The 21,205-nt window shown below is 31.7% G+C and overlaps 1 protein-coding gene across 1 annotated transcript in view; it reads right to left on the bottom strand.

Annotated features, from left to right (window-relative positions):
• Nucleotides 1–9,866, bottom strand: part of LOC124535255 (suppressor of lurcher protein 1) — a 311,311-nt gene extending 301,445 nt beyond the window's left edge. The window contains exon 1 of the mRNA XM_047111390.1: nt 9,633–9,866. The gene's annotated coding sequence lies outside the window, so the exon portion shown is untranslated. The remainder of the gene's footprint in view (nt 1–9,632) is intronic.
• Nucleotides 9,867–21,205: the final 11,339 nt, after the last annotated feature.

A 21,205-nucleotide genomic window follows, 5' to 3' on the forward strand; every position in this document is an offset into this window, starting at 1 on the left:
TAATTGGCAAGCTGCCGACGTCAACATTACGGTTTTAATCTACAAACTGCACAATAGGCACTAGTTACGCCAAATTTTGAAGAAATGTGCTTACTTTTGGCAAATAGTATCTTTGAAATTACATTGGATTTAACATTATAGATCTTAAATCATATTCTTATGAGCCTGCCTATTAATTATTTAAAATCTCATATTAAATTTCATTAGCAGATATTTATTGATTTCTTTATAGGATAGATAAATTCCGTAGCTTCTATGTGTTTGTTGATGATGCATTTCATTGACTGATTCGTTGGTCTAATGGCATAAGACTGTAAACTTTGACGTACTAAGTTCTAACACCAGACAAGGCCAGAAAAAATCTTAACTTCAAGCCAATTTCAAAAGGTTAGAAATGTGTAATTTATATATTCAGCGCAGTGAAAATCACGTAAAGCGATAGGTTCCAAAACGAAAATGCACCTTTTACTCGAACACTACAATATATCCTGTGTGGTTGGTAAACGGACCTTGAGATAAACCACCATGAACAAAATGATTCAAGACTGGATGACATGTTTCTCGATCCAAACCACTTTCTTAACCGACAGAAGACTCACATTCAATTTGATCATCTTTTATTTTGAAAACATTTTGAATTCAAATCGAATATACCAAGATCTTTGTATTTATATATAAAAGCCTTAGACTCTAATTCAATACCTGACGCAAAGATTTTATAGTAAAAATGATTCTTCTTCCTGAGAAGTCATTTATAGATGCAATAACAATTTTACGTCCAATGCTGTTTTTCCTTATAAAACATTATACTGCCAGTCATAAAAGTCATCAATAAAAGTGCAGTTAATCGAGGAAAAGCAATTTTCAACTCTTCGGTTTCGACGTGAATACAAAAGCTAGGACATCTTATACTCGATAAAACTTACAACTGCTATAAAATTTCCTTATAATTTTATATTGTTCGACGTTCGATACAAATGTGTTATATGCAGACTTAGATTAGACTGATATGAATCTATTTTATGAAGAAAGTATTAATAGCTATCGAAATAAATGGGGCACTTAAAAACACATTATACTTGGACGGAAAAGGATAGATAACTGGACAGAAAAAGAAAGTCTTATAGGGAAAAAGATTTGATCCACTCTGACCGTAAACAAAATATAGTATCTAACAAATAGGGCTTTAATAACACATATCATTATATCGTTACATATATACGTAGATATATGAAGCATTCGTTGCCATATCGCGTCACAAAGATAATATATTTATAAAGACTCCCCATGTCAATCAACCCAAATCAAATAAAATATTCTTAAAAATGGGGTAATAAAAGCTCAATTGAATCGTCACGTTACCTATTTGGAATGTATACTCTACCAAGAAGAACCGACAAGAAATTTGACTTATTTACTCTTTTTCACCATTTTAATTACAGAGTATGTCAGTATTTAATTATTTTTTATATCCTACCTCGATATCAATAATACTATTCAGTCAACGGTTTTTATCTGTACTTATAATAAATCTGTAGGGAGGTCAATTCTGTACATGAAATATTTTTCAAGATAACTATCAGGGGGTGATCAGGGGTCGATACTGATGTCAAAAATGCAATCAGTGAAATTATTGTCTGTCTGTCTGTCCGTATAACCGTTATAGAAACAAAAACTACTCGACGGATTTTAACGAAACTTGGTACAATTACTTTTCATACTCCTGAGCTGGTTATAGTATACTTTTCATCACGCTACAGTCAATAGGAGCAGAGCAGTGAAGGGAAATGTCGGGAAAACGGAAGAAGTTACTCCATATTTTATGCTTCCGTCGCGTGTACAAACTTAATGGTTAAAGCTACATATAAATTGCGTATTACGGAAATGTTCTCCTTAAAGTTGTATAAAAAATATCCCATGGCAGCCTTTGTCTATCTCTTATGGTTGACTCAAAATAACACGTGTCGCTCCCAATAGCTTAGTAGTTCGAAGTTTTCTGATTATATTTGTCTATTCCTGCGTTTATAGCGCTCTCAATCATCCCAAGTTAAAAAAGTTAACAGTATTAACTATTCAACAATATATATTATAATGAATAAAGAGATTATGCTATCCCCATTGATTTAACTGGCCACCAGGTAGCGCTGCGATATAAATATATCTACACCGTTCAACCGATTGTCATGAAAATGAGTACGTACAAGTATTTTTTTAAAGAAAAGGAGAAAGTGATTATGTCATCCGTATCATTAAAAATGACCAACAGATGGCCCTTACGTATCACGATGCATTTCTATGCCGATCAACCGATAGGTATAAAATATGAAATAAAAAATGCAAATCATTGATCATCATTGAATCAAATAATTTATATAAATAGAAACTACCGTGCCATTGAAGAAACAAAAGATCGGAACATCAACAACATATGCGTAGCGTCATCCAAAAGAGCTACGGAAACAACACACCAACAAGAAATAACAAGAAATACGTTTACAAACAAATAGAATCCGAATTTCTACTTTGAGAGTTGCCAAAACAGTTAGTCAACGTAATGATCAAGTTCCAGGTCTTTGAACAAGCATCTTCATCAAGAGATACTGAAATACCTGACGAGCGAGCCCAACGACTGGATGATCAACGATTAGAATAGAGTAAGTCAAGAACTAGAACCAATCTCAATAAATCCCGATGTGATCATTGCTTTAATGAATATAATATGCCCATATTGTCACGCTGTAGTGTTTATAATAAACTGCTGGTATGTGCTACTCCACTAGCAAAATGAATTTACCACAGCTGGTTGAACCACCAGAACCACTTCTTATCTACGTTACGGGAACTACTAAGGTGTCTGAATATTTCCTTCAGCATATTAGAAATAAAAATTCTTGCTTTGAAATGACATCATTTGGAGCAACAAATATCGTACAATACAATAATTTCGCGTCTGCGTTTAAAGTGATATAATTGGTTCACTTCTTCCAGTATCTAAATAAAATCTCCAGTTTCTGGACATTTATTCCATGAACAACGTAGAAAAAGATTGATCTTCGATGCATGTTTAGTACCACAACTAATTGAGAAATCATCGCTAAATTTAGGATTATGCTTTATGAAAATGAATGTTTAGTTCAAGATTTTAAAACTGCTCTAGAAGGTGAAACAACAAATGATTCAAAGTCATTATCAATGCAGATAGAACGCCATTGAATGCAAAGCTTGAAAGGCGTTTTAATGCTGCCGTAGCTCCTGAAGTTAGCTGTGGTTGTCGGTACAGAAATTACAAAACGAGGTATAGTTATCACTAAGAGACACAAAAACAATTAAGGTGTCGCTGAAACACATGAATCGTATGACAATAATTACGATGATCCAATTATATTTATGCGAGCAGAAGATGGATATCATCTCGGACTGTATCAAAATATTCTCACGACAGGCTCTGTGAGATCGAAGAGTTAATTGTATGGATTTTTTGCGTATCGTATAATGATTAGAGATAATCAATATAACCATATTCTGAAGTGTCGTCAACTGTTTTAACGATTCATTGTTGACATGTACGCTATGGTCAAGAACGAACGATTAAACTACATTCGATACAACCAATCAAAACTCTAAGCCAAAGAGTACATTTATTTACGAGATACAACATCAAACGATAAAGTAGCTGCTGATATTGGACAAAGATCTTCGTACAGTGGAAGTCCAAGACATATACACGAATATGCTCAGGATGCTTTGACGTACGTTCGCAAATATTGACAAGGTTGTAGATGTAATAACATCGATATTCGATAAAACCGGATAAAAGAGGACGTGTTGGTTTGATGCAAATTTTAACGGACTATAGAAATTTAATTAAAAATTTTATCATACCTATATAACATCGTATAAGTTTATAGGTGTTATGACCAATCTGCAGCCTATCGAGAACATCATTGAAGAAGATGAAATAGATGACGAATATTAATTTTTTTTTTTAAGAATTTGATTCGATCTCGCATATTTCTTTATTATTTGTACATTGTTGATGATGCGTAATTAATTACAAAATGAAAAATTAAAAAAATATTTTTCTGCGACTATTACCCAGCGAAGCGGGAGGGTATAGCTAGTCTTCAATATAATATTTAATTGAGTATGCCGTATTTATGTATAGATATAAACATTGTGAACCAACTCTAAGTCTACCCACCCTATTAAAAACCTCTCGAAGGAAGTCTCGAACTCCCAGCTTATAATAAATAGACCACTCTTATTTACAAACAAAATATATATTATATACTAAAAACTCTCTAGAAGCAAATTAAACGATAATTTTATTATTATACAGATTCTAACAATAGCGGATTATAACATTTCGGGGTATGAGTGAAAATTAAAACACAAATAATATCCTAAACATTCAATTCGATCGTCTTAAAAAAAATTCCAGATTTTTTTTTTTTATATTAAATGATTTCAGTAACACGCATTCATTACATTGAAATTCGACCGCAGAATGCTAATACTTCCTAATGATTTGTTTTATGATACAGGGTGAGTAAATAAATATAACTAAGAGCATAAGGAACGTATCTTCTTAGTACCTAAAGTTAATAGTGTTTTACCAATTAATATTTCTAAGTGTCATTATCAATAGGCGCTGATAACTACTTATCATCTTCTCTATAAACAAGACGTAATCATATGAGTACAATTTGTAAATATTTACCGTACACATATTCATACATTTTTAAAAGCTACGTGTCGCAGTAATAGTCCTTACTAGTTCTGCAGTGCATGCATGTTTTACAAACGTCAATGCGACGCCAATAATAGGATCTTGTTATTATGACTTGTACTTATAAGGAAACTGTCACGAACGCAAAAGGCATAAGAAAAACAAATAATAATAATAATTCGAAATGTTTACAGTTTAATATAATAATTACAAAATAAAGTCTCGTTTTAAGTAATATTGACATTTGATATACTTTAAATTTTTTTTTAATGATTGATAAAACAGCCAAACCAAATTGCATACCAAGGGCATGTTGCAGCTTTACTTGTTTTAAATTTGATTATTTAGGGCTAAGTACGAATCTGACGTTTTCGATTCACTACTTTAAAATATCATCTAATTTTATGGAAATATTTTCATTGTTTCTGGAGATTGTGTTTAAAGTTGTTCCTTATAATTATTTCACAACTAATAACATGTATCAAAGCATCAATAATTTCATACACTAATAGTAATTCAAAGCACAAAAGCAGTTTTGTATCGTCATATTATATTGATTCGTAATGCCAAGTAAGCTGGCAAGAAACTAAGTACCTATTCCTTAGAACTTAACACAAAGTAAACCTAGTTTACTAGTCAAAGTTTTCGACTATAAGCAACAATCATCGGTTTTAGAATAAACTTGATGTGTTTAACTCAAAATTAATGTCAAACTGCTGAAAGTTAATTTCCCGTTAAGGAACTGTGAAATCCTTAATAATACTTGGCGATAGGGCTTTGTGCCAGCCCGTCTGGGTCGGTACCACCCACTTATCAGTTATTCTACCGCCAAATAACAGTACTCAGTATTGTTTTGCTCCGGTTTGAAAAGTGAGTGAGCCAGTGTAAGTATAGGCACAAGGGACATAACATCTTCGTTCCCAAGGTTGGTGGCACATTGACGATGTTACAAATAGTTAATATTTCTTACAGCGTCATTGTCTTTGGGTGATGGTGACAACTTGCCATCAGGTGGCCCATATGCTCCGCCGCCAACTTATAACTTAAAAAAAATAAAAATAAAAAAAAATCAAATTTATGTCTCACTTTCAATTCCCAAAAGTAATTGAAATGTTACATGGAAAAATTAATTGTGATTCCATGGACAAACTCAATTATTTTCATTTTAAGTAATAGTTTGTAAATGTCCTCCAGCTGGCAGCCTCCTCTCCCTAATAAGATGGCTACAAAGCTATTCCAAAACATCTAATTAATAAGTATCACTATTCTCAACCAAACTTAGACCACGACTTCTTTATTTAAAAACCACGAGGTACATCCGTTGTGTAAATTACAATACGCTAAAAAAAAAACATGATTATTTTTATAAAATCAATTTCTACAGATTCACATAGAGATAATTAAAACATTACATTATTAAAAATGCAAAAGTACGGAGATGAAGTGTCTTTATACTTGTTATGCTTTCACGGCTAAACGACTAAATCGATTTTGATTGAAGGTAAGCTTGACATGGGTTTTTTTTTGCTTAATAAAGCAATATTAGAAGGTTGTTTTTTTCACAGGAAACTGAATTCCACTTAATTTAAACTATGGGTTTATCTAATTATTTATGAATATTTGCTGTCGTGCATTACTCAATATTTAATACTTACATGCAGTATTATATATCTGTATTGTTAACAAAAAACATCTTTAATTATATTTGCCATAGGAAAATATACGAGAAATATACAGAATGTAGTACACTAGTATAAGTAACACAACTAAGTATGTCTTCAATGGAATATTGCAAATGCTTTAAATACACCATATATTTGTAAGCCACAGCTTATTTGGTGTATTTTAAACATTGTTACACGAATTGTGTATTTCAATATGGTCTTTATTGCAAGGTAATAAGATCTACATATTTATGCTAACTATTCTCGTATTTTGTTATTTCCAGGGCTATATTCTAAAATGCAGTCACGTCAGCCGTAGCTGTAGCTTACGTGACCGCCGGCTTAGATCTTATCAATTTTACTAACACAATACGTGCCAAAAATTCATTTATTACTAACTTGATTAACTCCCTATTTTGATGTTTTAGTAATGCCTATTGGAAAGTCTAAAATTTTAAATTTACCCTGGTTTGATTCTATATATGTATATTGCAGACGATGTAGGTAATACAATATATATAAATTGATAATGTTCTATTGCATTGCATAAGTAACTTTTATGACATTTCATTTTTTAATTTTGTTTTTTATTTTAAACGAAGGTCAATCTCAATTCGGCTTATATGAATCAATGTAGACTAATGCAAATAATTACATCTGGCAATGTACCACCCACTTATCATACCCCAAGCAACAATACTTCGTATCGTTGTGTTGCGTTGTTGTGTTTGTGTTGAAGAGAGAATGAACGAATGTGAAATACACAATATGAAGGCACAACAGACACCAAACTTCAGTTCTCACTTGGTTGTGCAACGGTAATGTAAGGAATGGTAAATATTTCTTATTAATAACTAGCTGAGCTCGGGACTTCGTGCATGTTTGAATTTAATAAACGTTATTGTTTTAGCCTAGGTTAATCATCATTACATAAATTATCTGCTAGTGAAAATCCCGTCAAAATCGCTCCAGCCGTTCTAGAGGAGCCGGAAAAAACAAACAGACAGACAGACGGATTTAATTTAAAAAAGATGTTCAAATGCATATATATGTACCTTGTATACATATTTATGCATTTGGTAGAAAGCGGCTATCAACCGACTTCAAAAAGGAGAAGGTTATCAATTCGTCTGTATTTATATTATTCATTTCATCTTACTTAGGAGGACTCTACAAATAAATGAATACGCAATAATTTTTATTACTTTTTAGTGCATTATTATTTGTTTTAAAATAGTGTTTTGTTTGAAGTCGGTTTTTCTTTTTGTTAAATTTTTTATTTATTTTAATATTAAAAACAGACGATCCAATGTTGATGACGGATGACTTGACGGCCTATGTGTCCAATATAATATCATTCATATGCGATAATCTAAATCTTAAAAAAAACACACACACTTTATTATTATTACATAAATTTTATAAAAAAATATAAAATTGAATAAAAAATTATGAAGAATGAGGTAAAAAAATGTATACTAATTTATTACAGAGGCCCTTCGTTTTAAGTCTAACGAATTGCCAAAATATGCGTGATGATTCAACAAAATAATGATTCCTTTATGAATATATATTACTGGCTTGTTAACTTATTTTATAAAAAAACAAAGATATCGGTATAATATCTTAGAGAACTTATACTTTATCAAAGGATTATGAGCTTTCAAAAGCTTATTAATGCATTTTCCCATAATCCATCCATCAAAATAAATAAATCTAATAATAGTGTAAATTATTGTGGTTGAATCGTTGACCTTGAATGTGACCTTCAGCTCACAAGAAATCATTGTTACATTTATATGACAGATTCTTTCAACTACCCTCACAATTGTATTATATAATACGGAATGTCTGCTTTTCAAAAATTAATGTAGTATTTTTTCTGTGAGCTAGGTATAAATAAAAAAGACATCCCATATTTATCCTTCAATGCAATCCATCAACGCATTCGAATTCAGTTTTGAGATGACAGTTACAAAATTATTTTTTTAAATTTAAAATATACCTAATACGCTTTAATATTATTTAAACATAAGGTAAATAAGTTATTTGAAAGAACTGCTGAGTTGTAGACAACCTTTACGAAACCCGGAGTCAGAAATTTGTGGCTTTATTTACAGTCGAAAACAATACACTGTTATATAGGTACATATAAATACACGTTTATTCCGTACGACCGAGCTTATACAATCATTATCATAATTATTACATAGTATAAAACAAGGTTGCTTAACGCTCTCTGTCCCTATGTATGCTTAGATTTTTAACATTTCACACCGGATTTTAAAGCGGTTCTTTTTTAATAGATATATTGATTCGAGAAGAAGGTTTATATGCATAATACATGCACGATATAGTGGAGAATGACTGAAAAACTGTGAAATTTGTAAGACATTCTACAGTAAATTTAGGATCAGCATTGCAACTGAGCGAAGCCGGGGCAGGTAGCTAGTTACTAACATATGGATATCAAAAGCTATAGTGAAACGTATTATCTTAATTTATAAATTATACACATATATATTAACGACCGAACTACTTTAAAAGTAAACGTTTAAATAAAGTAATTTAACATTTTATACAATAACAGTAGTAATTAATTAACGAGAAACAATTGCAACGCTTTTTATTGCAGCGAATAAAGACAATACTTGTGGGATTAAAAAAAAATTGATGCCAAGCCGCAAAATTAAACAGGTTAATTAATTATTCACAAGCAATGCAATATCGTAATATTCAGTCGTAATAAAATTAATGTTGGGATTTCACTTATTTTAAATTGAAATATTTATAGATCTTTCGTAGTACTGTTTGAATAGGTAAATTTTTCTGGTTGAATAACTTAGAAAATCCTATGCGATTTTATCATTAATTATTCCTACTTTTGTGACGAATACAAATTAATATCGTAGTTCTCAGTATTAATCGTTCGTAAAATAATTATATTGATCATCTCATGAAAAAATACTTTTCTCATACTCACTTGCGTTTTAATACTATTTTATTATATATTTGACTTTAGTAATGAAAGTATCTCTTAATCGATAAAACGATTCTAAATATCGTTACACAAACTAAAACATTAAGTTAAAATAAATTGAACTTAAGAGCGTTTGTTTTATAGATATTTAACATGAATATTTTTTGAGTTTATTTAATTATTATATATATAACTTGATATGTATATATAATATTGTTCGAAATGTTTTTTTTTTTTAATAAAAATTATAAATACTCACCATTAGTTCCTACAAAAATACCAAGCCAAGAAAACCACTTTAAATCCTTAAATTTAAGTTCAGAATGAACACAGATATAACAAATACTTCACTATTTAATAATACTTTATCGTTAAGCGCATGCAATGTTATATATCATATTATTACACCGTTGCTTCACGAATTTGTGCTACGAAACAAAGTTACTCCATAGTCATCGTAGCGCTACGTCGTAGACGATCGCTCTCGCTTACAGACCGCGTGGCACTGAAGTCTACGCTCAGACTAGAATCATCACGCTTTCTACGCCAGAAAGGTCGCGGCATACAAAATTCCATCAAATTTGTTACATATTCATACAAAGTGTTACACACAGAAATATGAAAATATAACTATTGGCGTGTTTCAAATGTAACAAACAAAAAAAATTACAGTAGGAGAATGAACTCATGTTTGTGTTATCTAATGTTAATATAAATAATAACATATATTATTGTTTTCAACATTTTTTTAACATTTTTTTAACATATATTCTAAGGAATTTAATAAAACGTATTTGAAATCATCCTTTATTCATTAGATACCTAGCGGACACCTCAAGATGTTAAAAGTCAATGTTTGTTTAGCTTTTAAGCTGAATAAAACATAGTCTTACTAACATTTAGAACATGTATACACGCTATATGTACTACATTGATATTTATATAACATACGCATACAATTACGAAGAGGAATAATTTTTTAAATTGCTTATATTATAATAATTAAATATTAACGGCCTGTAAACTTCCCACTGCTGGGTTAAGGCCTTTTCTCCCTTTGATGAGAAGCTTTTGGAGTATATTCCACCATGCTGCTCTAATGGGGTTGGTCATTCACCGCCGAGCATGAGATGAATTATAAACATAAATTAAACACATGAAAATTCAGTGGTGCTTGCCTGGGTTTGCTTATAATATAATAATCATAATCATTAGTAGTATGATAAATATAGATTAATTTATATCAATGTAGAAAACACGATAATTAATTAGCAGTTAGTCCCCTAAATACATATATGACGTTTATAAATCCGCGTCAGATGGAAATTGACACGGTTTTCCACTCGTGTTAAGTGTGCTACTTAGTTGCATAATCCTTATGGAGTGTGTCGAGATTGTGTGTAATACCTTAATGTAAACTGTTCATTTTATTTTATAACAATTTAGTATGTTTAAACGAACCGAATTTCAGATTGTAATGTTAATTAACAGCCTATGAGCCTGGGTGTTTCTATTTAATGTAAAGATTTGATCTTTATTATATATTTTAATGTTATAAATTTATACTTTTCCCATGATGTTTAGCTTTCTAAACGGATGTTAAGTACATGAATATTTAATTCTCGCCCATGTTTGAACCCAAAACCTTCTGTTAAAATTCATCGTTCCCAACAACTGGGCTATCTTAGTCCACTGATATTCAATTTATTTATTTAATAGCATTAAATAGTTAATGGAGTTTTGCAAGCTTTTCACTTTGCAACAACAAAAGAAACAGATAGATAGAAATAGTCGATAAAATCTCACATTTATTTCCAATAGTAATTTCGATAAAGTTGTTCAATGACCTAAAAAACCCACCTTGTTCAGTATAGAGCAGTAACGAAAACCCTCACGTAAATTAATTCAAAACAGTAAAGCTGAAAGGGTGTTACTGACGGACATAATGGAATTATCGGGGTTCCAAATTTGAATACGAAACACTAATAAAAACTAAGTCTCGCCCACATCACCTAACGTTAACTTCGATGCGGTTTTGTTATGAATATTACACTTTATCCATATATGCTAATGTATCCTATCATTATTATATCTACGTACATAAGCCTATTCAATATTCCACCAGTTCAAATAGCCACAGTCTGTCTGACTATTTATGATATATCCATATTATAAATGCAATATTTTATTCGATCTTATTAATGTTGATGCATAGCATAGTATGGCATTTAGAATCAGCTAAATGGCGATGTAAAATTTACAGCTTTAATACGTTTACACAGTGAGAGAGGAACGGATATATAGGACGTCTGTGACAGAATTTCAGTGGTCATAAGTAGGTTCCTCGTGATCTATACAACACTGACAAGCAAGATGCGAATGATGATTGTGCTGGCCTTGAATTAATTTGCAATTTTCCGTCGAGATTCACTTGTTTTAGACATTGCGCCATTTCGGTTCTCGTAACTGATCTCTTAATAGTTGTAATACAATCTTCATACACTTTAATCTGTGAAGACATTTGGTGATGGTCACATAGCTTGTCTAAAACAAGACTGGCATAAAGACCATTTTTGCTAAAAAGCTTTTTGGAAAGTCGTTTGGGTAGATTGAAAACTCCAGTGTAACACATAACATATTCTTTCCTTAGGTTGGTGCGGTATCGGTGATTTGAAAATGAAATATTAACTTTCAGTGCCAATGTATGTCTGTCTGTTTGCAGTGGATGGTTGTGGCCATCAGGTAACCAATTTTGCAGTCTGTGTGCCAATATCGTAAAAATCAAATCATATCACAAAAAATGACATCATCATCAAATCATAAAAAGTATGAAAAATTTAACGAGAAAATCTGGTAGCAAAACCTAGTCTGTGATAAATCTACAGTTCCAATGCTGAGTATGTAGTTAATGATCTCTTTGGTGGCGCTTAACCACGACCCCGGCTTAGTTGTTCCGCTAATCCGGGTTCGATAGTCGTTTAAAAGGGACTATTCATTGGAATGGCGATTTCGCACCTTATATAGATTTGTGTTTATATAGAGGAAATATATGTTAACCTAATATTAGATAGGCTTGAGACATGAAGTTATCTCGAATGGAATTTGCAACTTAAAACAAAGAGGTTAAGGTGCGTATTTGAATGATGGTTTTAATTCTATATAAGCAATTTTAGATTATATCCATTAAAGAGGGTGAAACTACGATGCGTATCTACTTATATAATAATATTGAAACCTAACCATATAACCCATAAAAATACTAATACCTTCTCCGTAACGGGCTGTATCTTCTATAAAACGTTCTCTTATTCTATGGTCAAGACATGTATGTTCTAGTATTTACGCCTAAGTCAAAATATTATCTGTATAATATTATACAAGACCTTAAACATAGACCAGAATAAATTAATGTTTATTCATTAATAATTATTTAATAGTTAATTAACGAAAATAAATATGCGTTTTTTTTAATAAGGCGTTATAGGTGATATGTATAAACAACTCGTAAGCAATAAAACGTATTATCAAAATTTAAAAATATCCAACTTTGCTTTCATATTTGAACCGTTGACTGTAAAAATGCTTCAAGCATTTGAGCGACCAGTCCGGACTTCAAATATATATATTATTTGGAAATGACTTATTGAGTTAACGTCAAAGATGAAAAGGATCAAAGAGTTAGCAGCTCAACTTTAGACATCAGCTAAATTTATGGATGCTGTATATATAACCAACACATATCAATGTAATTGGTACTAGCAGAATACCCATTTTAAGAATTATATAAATAATTATTGTTACATTAAAAATTATTTTCATAATTTTAACTTTTTTTTTAAAATTATATAAAACGTCAAAAATGTGTCAATTCGCTAAATTCCGTGCCATTGACCCATTTCCCAAGTAATGTATGTCGGTGTTGCTAGTATACCGCTTCAACTTGGCATTTTCTAAAATTATAATTAATAAAATAAATTACATTTATTTTAAAGGTGCATTAAAACAATTATTAAAATAAGATTTTAATCATCCAATTCGTTTGTTGAATTTTATTAGAAGTCATTTAACATCGTTTCAGATTAATTTAATAGCTGACTTCCAGTTTAAAGGTTAGTTCTTCGATGTAGGTGTCGGAGTCTAGTTATGATAAATTTACTTTGTCTCATTTTTGACTTTTCTTAATTTTAATAATTATTCCATAATTATTTCCTTGATTTAATTATGGATATAATTCCTTTTCCATTAAGGGTATTTTGGTAGTGATACTGGTCACACTCGCTAACCTTTCAAAGGTTCGTGAACTTTCAATTTCGTTCTTTTTGAATTTTGAAACTATCGGCTTCACACCGAATCCAAACTTCTAATTCGATATACTGAATATATCGGTGAGTTGTCTTAATAATTGAGTTTCTTAATTTGTGGTTGTTTAGTATTCAGTGCTTTAATAGCAGTTATCTTTTCAGAATTTATATTAACAATGAAGTTTTGAAGTTTGACAGAACTTTATATCATGTTTACCGACTCGTAAAAAATTGTAAGTCTTTATTCTTGTTTTTGATTAAATACATTGGTTTACAATTCGAAAAGTCGTAGTCATGTGTAAATTGTGGTTTCCAGTGACCCTTTGAAATGGTTCTCCGGAGTTGAGATCGTCAATTTGTGTAAGCAGGACTTTGAACCTCCAGAAGGTAAATTCGTGCTTACATCTCTCGTTAAGGTATTTATCATTTGCTTATTTGCTTAACTTATTGAACCTGTATATTTCGTATTACAGGAGGTTTTTTTTTTTTAATCGGATTTACCCACCACGTGGACTTCTTGAATGGAAATATTAAGAGTGAACAGCTCCAGGTTCCTGGTTGAGTGTGCCCAGATAGCGGCTGGTGCAACTCCAAGGACGGCAGGCCTGTTCCCTAAACCGTTGACGGTATCCACGTGTAGCTGGAAGCTTTGGTGATGTACCCCCTTTTAATTATATTATAAATTTCGTTTACACCGGTCTGGCGAACGGTGTATTCTTTCAAACCACATCAACTAATTTAATCGTCAGTGGCGCCTAATTTTCAACCTTATATTGAATTGCATTGAATAACATTGAATTTTCAAGCTTGCCTTTTATCCCAAGTGACCCACGCTGAGTCTAGCTGGCATAATTTTTATATAACTCATTATAAGAAGTAACATAAGTAACTAGTAAATTAAGTAATTGGTTGTTTATAATACTATGTTACTGGGCATTAAAAATTTTATAACCTAATATTGTTTCTTTATACCCACACCACCAGAAAGGAAACAGTTTTTTTTTTTTTTTTTTTTTTTTTTTTTTTTTTGGTTATAAAATTTTTAATATATTATTTTAACATATTTTTAATCATCACTGAGAAGTACATGGGGTACCTAATATCTGAACTTAACTCCCACCCCCACATCATCTGCAAACGCAAGTGAAGCTACGGAAGAAAACTAGTTTGTCATTTTAAGAAATTTCGACCCAACCACATCATTCATTCAATTTTTATCCTTTCTAAAATTTCATTATTCACTTAAAGCAATCCTCAATTAACGATTACTTTGACTGATTAAGAGCATTGTCATGTTCATGATAATATTAATATTAATAAACATAGGAATATTATAGACATATGATATCCTTGTACTAATTAATGTATCTGCTATAGTTAGGTGATCAAACTACCGCAGTGACGCAGTACGATCCACCACACTAATTACAAATAACTTAATCAAATTGACCGTCTATTGATTTTGTGACCACTCGTGAAATATATGAAATAATTTTGTACTATTTTAACGATTCAATTGTCAAGTCAAAAAAACAATAATTCAGCTTAAATCTGGTTAAGAATTTTAAAATAACATAATCTATGTTGAGTAATGATAATATTATCTTTTGGGAAAAGATTGTATGTGTGTAAGTTGTATGTCTCGGCTGTTTACTGGTAACTCGAAGCCGATCGATTGTTTATTGATATACAATAACAATTCGATAAATACAAAAGCCTGTCATTATCAATTACCGCACCTTAACGATTCAAAAATTTTGTTAAAACTTCGTAATAAATATTACAAAATACAATTGAGATTAACAAAACAATACGGTGACAAAAAATATTTCCAATTTATCTCAATGACTCATCTTGGTCTCGACGAATAAGGAATCAGCATTACTTGGATAAAAACCTATGAACTGACACTGTGGAGCAGTATTGAAAATGCTCAAATTAATTCTTCATTAATATGTAGAATTAATTTGAGCAGAGCCCTATAATAAGGGCTCTATTCGGGAGTACAAAAAAATTACTAAAATGTATCGATATAATAGATATATATGATATTCATGGTTCAAACAGCAATCATTTTTATTAATAATTTATCTGAATGTCAAAATTTTTCCTAAACAAAAGTTCAACTCAGTTCGTTCAACTTTGTCTTATTTCGAAAATAGCTTGCACGTCTTCTATTTCTAAACAGTACTTGTTTTAAAAATACTTTATTCCCTTTAAAATTCTATCGTGTTCAGTATCTCGTTATATGTTTTGTATGCAGTTAAAAACAGAGCGAGGTGACGACGTCAACATTTTCTGTTTGGCATGTAGAAATTAATGAGATTTCTCCGAAGTAGAGTAGTGGATTCAGTTTTGAAACCCTTTTCACTGACAGGTCTTTGTTCAGGCAAGATCAGAAAATAGGATGTTACTTTGCACCTACTCCGCCTCCGTGAGAGAGCCTTGTTGTTATCCCTAGCTTCGTTTTCAATTTGCGGATCATGGAACTTTACCTTCTTTTATACTTATAATGCAGACTGTACGTTTTGTCTTTCGTTGCTTGTGATTCGGCGTATTTGATTCTCGAGTAATTGTGTGATATTTAAAATAAAAATTTAAAGTGTTCTAAATTTAAAACAATTTATACATAGAAACATTTAATTCAATTTTGTTTTTGAATTCTTTTTACGACGTTCAAATCCAACTAACCTAAACTAAGCTAACAAAAGGAATAAAACAATTGAAATTTACCTGTCGATAGCGTATCTAAATCATATGCCCTTAATCAGTTTTCATTTAAATAGTATCTACAGTGGAGAGCAAGAAAGGCTAATGCACCAAAATGGTACTTTCGGAACATGTGTTTTAAAGTTAAGTTAGTAAACCTCATTTCCCAACGGTACCATTTTTGCTTTAGCTTTTTTCCTTTCCACCGACGACGGTTTGTTTTTACGATCTATCTTAAACTATGAATTGAAGAAAATCCTCCGGAAGAAATCTGCAAACAGCTTGTATTGAAAGAAGTTTATATACATTCAAATTAAATTTGTAAAATGAGGATACAACAATGATTCTAAGAGAGCCTTTAATCCTGATTCTAGTCACTCTACTAAACTTTTTAATACAAAAACGTCATTGCCGACTTTATTTAATTAATTGTGAAATATTATATGTATGAATGTTTGTTACACAATTACGCTGGACGGTCTTGTATCGAATTAAATGTATATGCATTAATGCCAAGAAATATGAACGGATAGTTAATTTTTCTTCAAGAATATACATAAGTAACTTTTCATCCCGGAAAAATGTGCCTAACCTCACCTCACACGCTACCCCTCAACTAAATTAGTGTTCATGTCAATTTCATTATAGTTCTTACATGTAAGCCCGTAATAGTAAAAGGCTTCAATTAGATAAATAATTAATATAATAAAGATTATACCTATATCTAGTAATGTAAGAAAATATTCGAATTTAGTTTAAAATGAAGTTAATACATTTGATGCTTCAGTAGTTGTAGAAAATTTCATTATACAAGCGTGAGTTGCCAGTAGACCTTGCTCATATTGTATTAATTAGTTGACTGTGTGTTAAAAGTTGCGTGACATTATTATACGAGGCCACACGTAAACAACTACTTTATATTGATGGGTTTGTGTGAATGTACCTTTTAAATAGTATATATTTATAACACTTCTTTTGTAACTTCTAGTTGACGGCTAAAGATTGTTATGTCCCAGGTGCGAAACTAGGTTTTTTTATCGTGAAATCCTATGTTTTTTTTCTGACTTTCTAAATTTTCAGTAGCAATTCGGATTAAGAAAGTTGGGATGCTTTACCAACTTTCCTAATGCTGTTAGTGCTGAGCCAGTTTAGCACATCCTACACAAGTCTGTCATCCTACTATACCATTATTTATAGTGTGTATGTGTGTGTGGGGGGAGGGGTCTACGTATTACTTTCACATTTATAATATTAGTATGGATGAGCTGACATAGTCAAGGAGCTATAGCACGTTCTCAAATTTCGAATAAAATGTGTACCCAGCATTCCTCGTGAGAACTGTTATGAGAACTGTTTAGTCGAATAAGCTTCTAATGCACTCTTTGGAAGGAGAGTTGTTTGGCCAGTTCAATGTAAGTTACTGACAGTTTAGTTATACTCACTTCACCAACCGCAAATCAAACCACGATGGTGACTGTGAATATATAAAACTTCCATAGTTTAGTAGACATGATAACTATCAATTTTTAGTCAACAAAATAAAAATAGTAGTTCTTATTATTTCCTTTATAGAAAAGCACAAGTTATGGGCCAGGTCTTTGCTTGATTTTTAGGGATTGAGAGGTACCAAATTTCATCAAATGATCAGGGATTTATTCGAAAAAGCGAAACAGACAGATACACAGAATTACTTTCGCATGTATAATATTAGTGTAAGATGCTGAGATGACCCAGAGGTTATAATTTATTTCATGCTCGGCGGTGAAGTAAAACATCACGAGGTAACCTACATGTGTCTAATTTCATCGATATTCTGCCACATGTGCATTCCACCAACCCTCATTTGTAGAGCGTGGTGGAACATGTTCCAAACCCTCTCCTTAATGGGAGAGGAGGCCTAAGCCAAGCAGTGGAAAATTTACAGGCTGCAATTGTATAATATAAGTGTAGATATTAAAGGTAATTTTTCGAATAATTTCCAGGTTTTATTTAAAGAAAATAATTTGATAAATATTTGTTTGACAAATAAACTATCGCTCGAGAACTCAAAGACCCTCGCGATAATTAAATTTCCATACTCGAAAGCAGGGAAAGTACTCGTTAATAATAGAACAGAATATAATTGGAACAGCTATTAAATTTTGTGTTAAATGTTTATTTCAATTGAGTTGTCTGTTTTTATTATTAAAGCGCTTCAGCGCTAAAATAAATAAATGCAAGTAAATTTATTGGACAAAGACCTTCCTTCTCAATCTCCTCTCTATATTCTCAAATATTTTCGAAGCTTAGTCCGAGGTTTGCTAGATCATCCGATACATACGTCGACGTTAATCAGACACTTGGATTTGAAGCCATTTATGTGACTAAGCATATTGACTCCCTAGTATATTACTCGAGTATGAATAATTAAACGCGTATGGTATTACAGATGTTTTGACAACTAAGGGAGTCTGTTTAGAACTTTTGCTCGGCTGCCAAACTTACGATGCACGATTGCAAAACACGTTTACAATTGCAAATACACCGAAACAGTGTTTGCGGACTTTGGGGATTTAACTGACCATCGCACGTAACAGATGGAATTGTGTATTTGACCGCAGAGTATCAATTCCCTATAGCACAAATGGTTTGTATTTCAATTCGCAGGGGAGTTTGATATGATATCACGTGTCGTATCTCATAGAATTTCTGATCTTTCAAAGTATATATTGCTATCTGTTACATAATAAATATTTCATATAAAAAGAGATACGATTACTTTTATAACGAGATATGATATTTGCTTTTGTGATATTCAATTGTTTGGTTGTCATATACATGAACGACATATTTGTAGCATTATTGCGTACTATTATACTTCAGGTAAACAAGGTAAAGGTCTTTTTACACCGATATGTTATAAATAACAACAACAACAGCCTGTAAAATCCTACTGCTGTGCTAAAGTCTACTCTTTCTTTTGAGGAGAAGGTTTGGAACATATTCCACCACGCCGTTCCAATGCGGGTTGATGGAATACACATGTGGCAGAATTTTTATGAAATTGGACACGTGCAGGTTTCCTCACGATGTTTTCCTTCACCGCCGAGCACGAGAATAATTATAAACACAAATTAAGCACATATATATAGCAGTGCTTGCCTGGGTTTGAACCCGCAATCATCGGTTAAGATGCAAGCGCTCTACCACTGGGCCATCTCGCCTCTGTTATAAATATCAGTTCAAAACAACGCTTCTTGTAAAAAAAACATCGTTATTGATTTTACAATCGAAAGAAGACAAATTGTTTAACTAATCACCCCATAAACAAGGCTTATGTAGAGCCGTGTATGTCTAAAGTGATTGTACTTATTGAGTGTGCGTATTTCGTATCTGTACGTCATTAATATGCATAGAGTGCAAACGACGGTCAGGCGTGATCAATGCCTCAGTTGGCCATTCGTGTTGACTTCGTTCTTGTTTGCCAACACCCATTCCGATTTCTAGTTTGATTCGTTATATCGATTTTAAATATCGACAATCGAGTCAAATTAATTTATTAATTCTATTTAATTCGAATAAATGATTTTTTAACAGTTATACTTACTTAGTTGTGTATAACTAAATACCTCGGTGGAAAAAAGCATTGTAATATTTCTTTCGAATAATTGGAAGTATTGATTAATGGTCAGTGATTTGCATAAAGAATTCGAATTCTTTGTGAGTAATCAATTTTCAATGAATTGATTGTATTTGTTGTATATTATGAATAGAAGTTGTTGATGAGAACAGATGTAAACTAGTATGAAGAGCACTTGGTATTTACGCATATTAACAAAACTACCGTGGAATTATTATTGATGATGGTATTGTTCTGATCCCGTCGGTCAAGGATGTCCAGCTAACTACGCAGGATATATTATACCTTAGTATGTGCGCAAAAAAAATGCACTCACTATTCCTTCAGGGTCATCCAATGGACCAGTAAAACCTACAAGCGCAACTAAAGCCTATACGTGCAATCTGAGGCATGGTATTGTGCCAACTTCCAACTTCCAGACTCACCAGGCCTTAAATGAGAATTTTGGAATAGAATAATCCATTAAAATTTTATAAGACCAATATGAGGTTGGAAATCAAAACTTCAAATTCTACAGCTTTATATCTAGACAGCTACTAAGTAAGCCAGTTAACGGTATTCAAGACCCTCACCCACAGAAACATACGTTTTCAGACGTACAAACAACTAACCTACCCCAAATTACGAACAAGTGTTACCTATACCATGATACCCATCCCCTATCCGTGTAATAACCAATGTTATAACAGGAATAAGGGATGGGAAATAGCGTCGTGGGCTTTAAGGGTACCCAAAGCCTTATCGCCAAAATTATAATTATGTAACTGTATTCATGTTTATTCGAATTACAAGTATCGATATCACTAATGAACATTTGGGTCTATAAGCATAAAGTTCTTGGAGATCATATCATTAAGTAACTAGATTTGTTGTTTATTAGTACTTAACTATGGACAAACAATCCTCGAAGGCGTCAACGACTTTCAACAAACTTGGTGGTATTATGCATATTGTATGTAATGGTCGCGTTCAATACTAATAAAAAATAAATAAATAAATTAGAAATATTAAATAAAAACCGTCAATGTATTATTATTATTATCATGTTATATAATACACAAAATAATTAATTTTGATAAATATTATAAAATTGGAGTGTCTAACTAAATGCACGGTATATACAAAAACATATTTTGTCTGTCTGTTTGTTCATGCTAATCCCTTGAACAACCGGAACGATTTCGACAGAATTTTTACTGGCAA

Source organism: Vanessa cardui, chromosome 14, assembly GCF_905220365.1.
Source record: "Vanessa cardui chromosome 14, ilVanCard2.1, whole genome shotgun sequence".
Classification (NCBI taxonomy): Eukaryota; Metazoa; Arthropoda; class Insecta; order Lepidoptera; family Nymphalidae; genus Vanessa; species Vanessa cardui.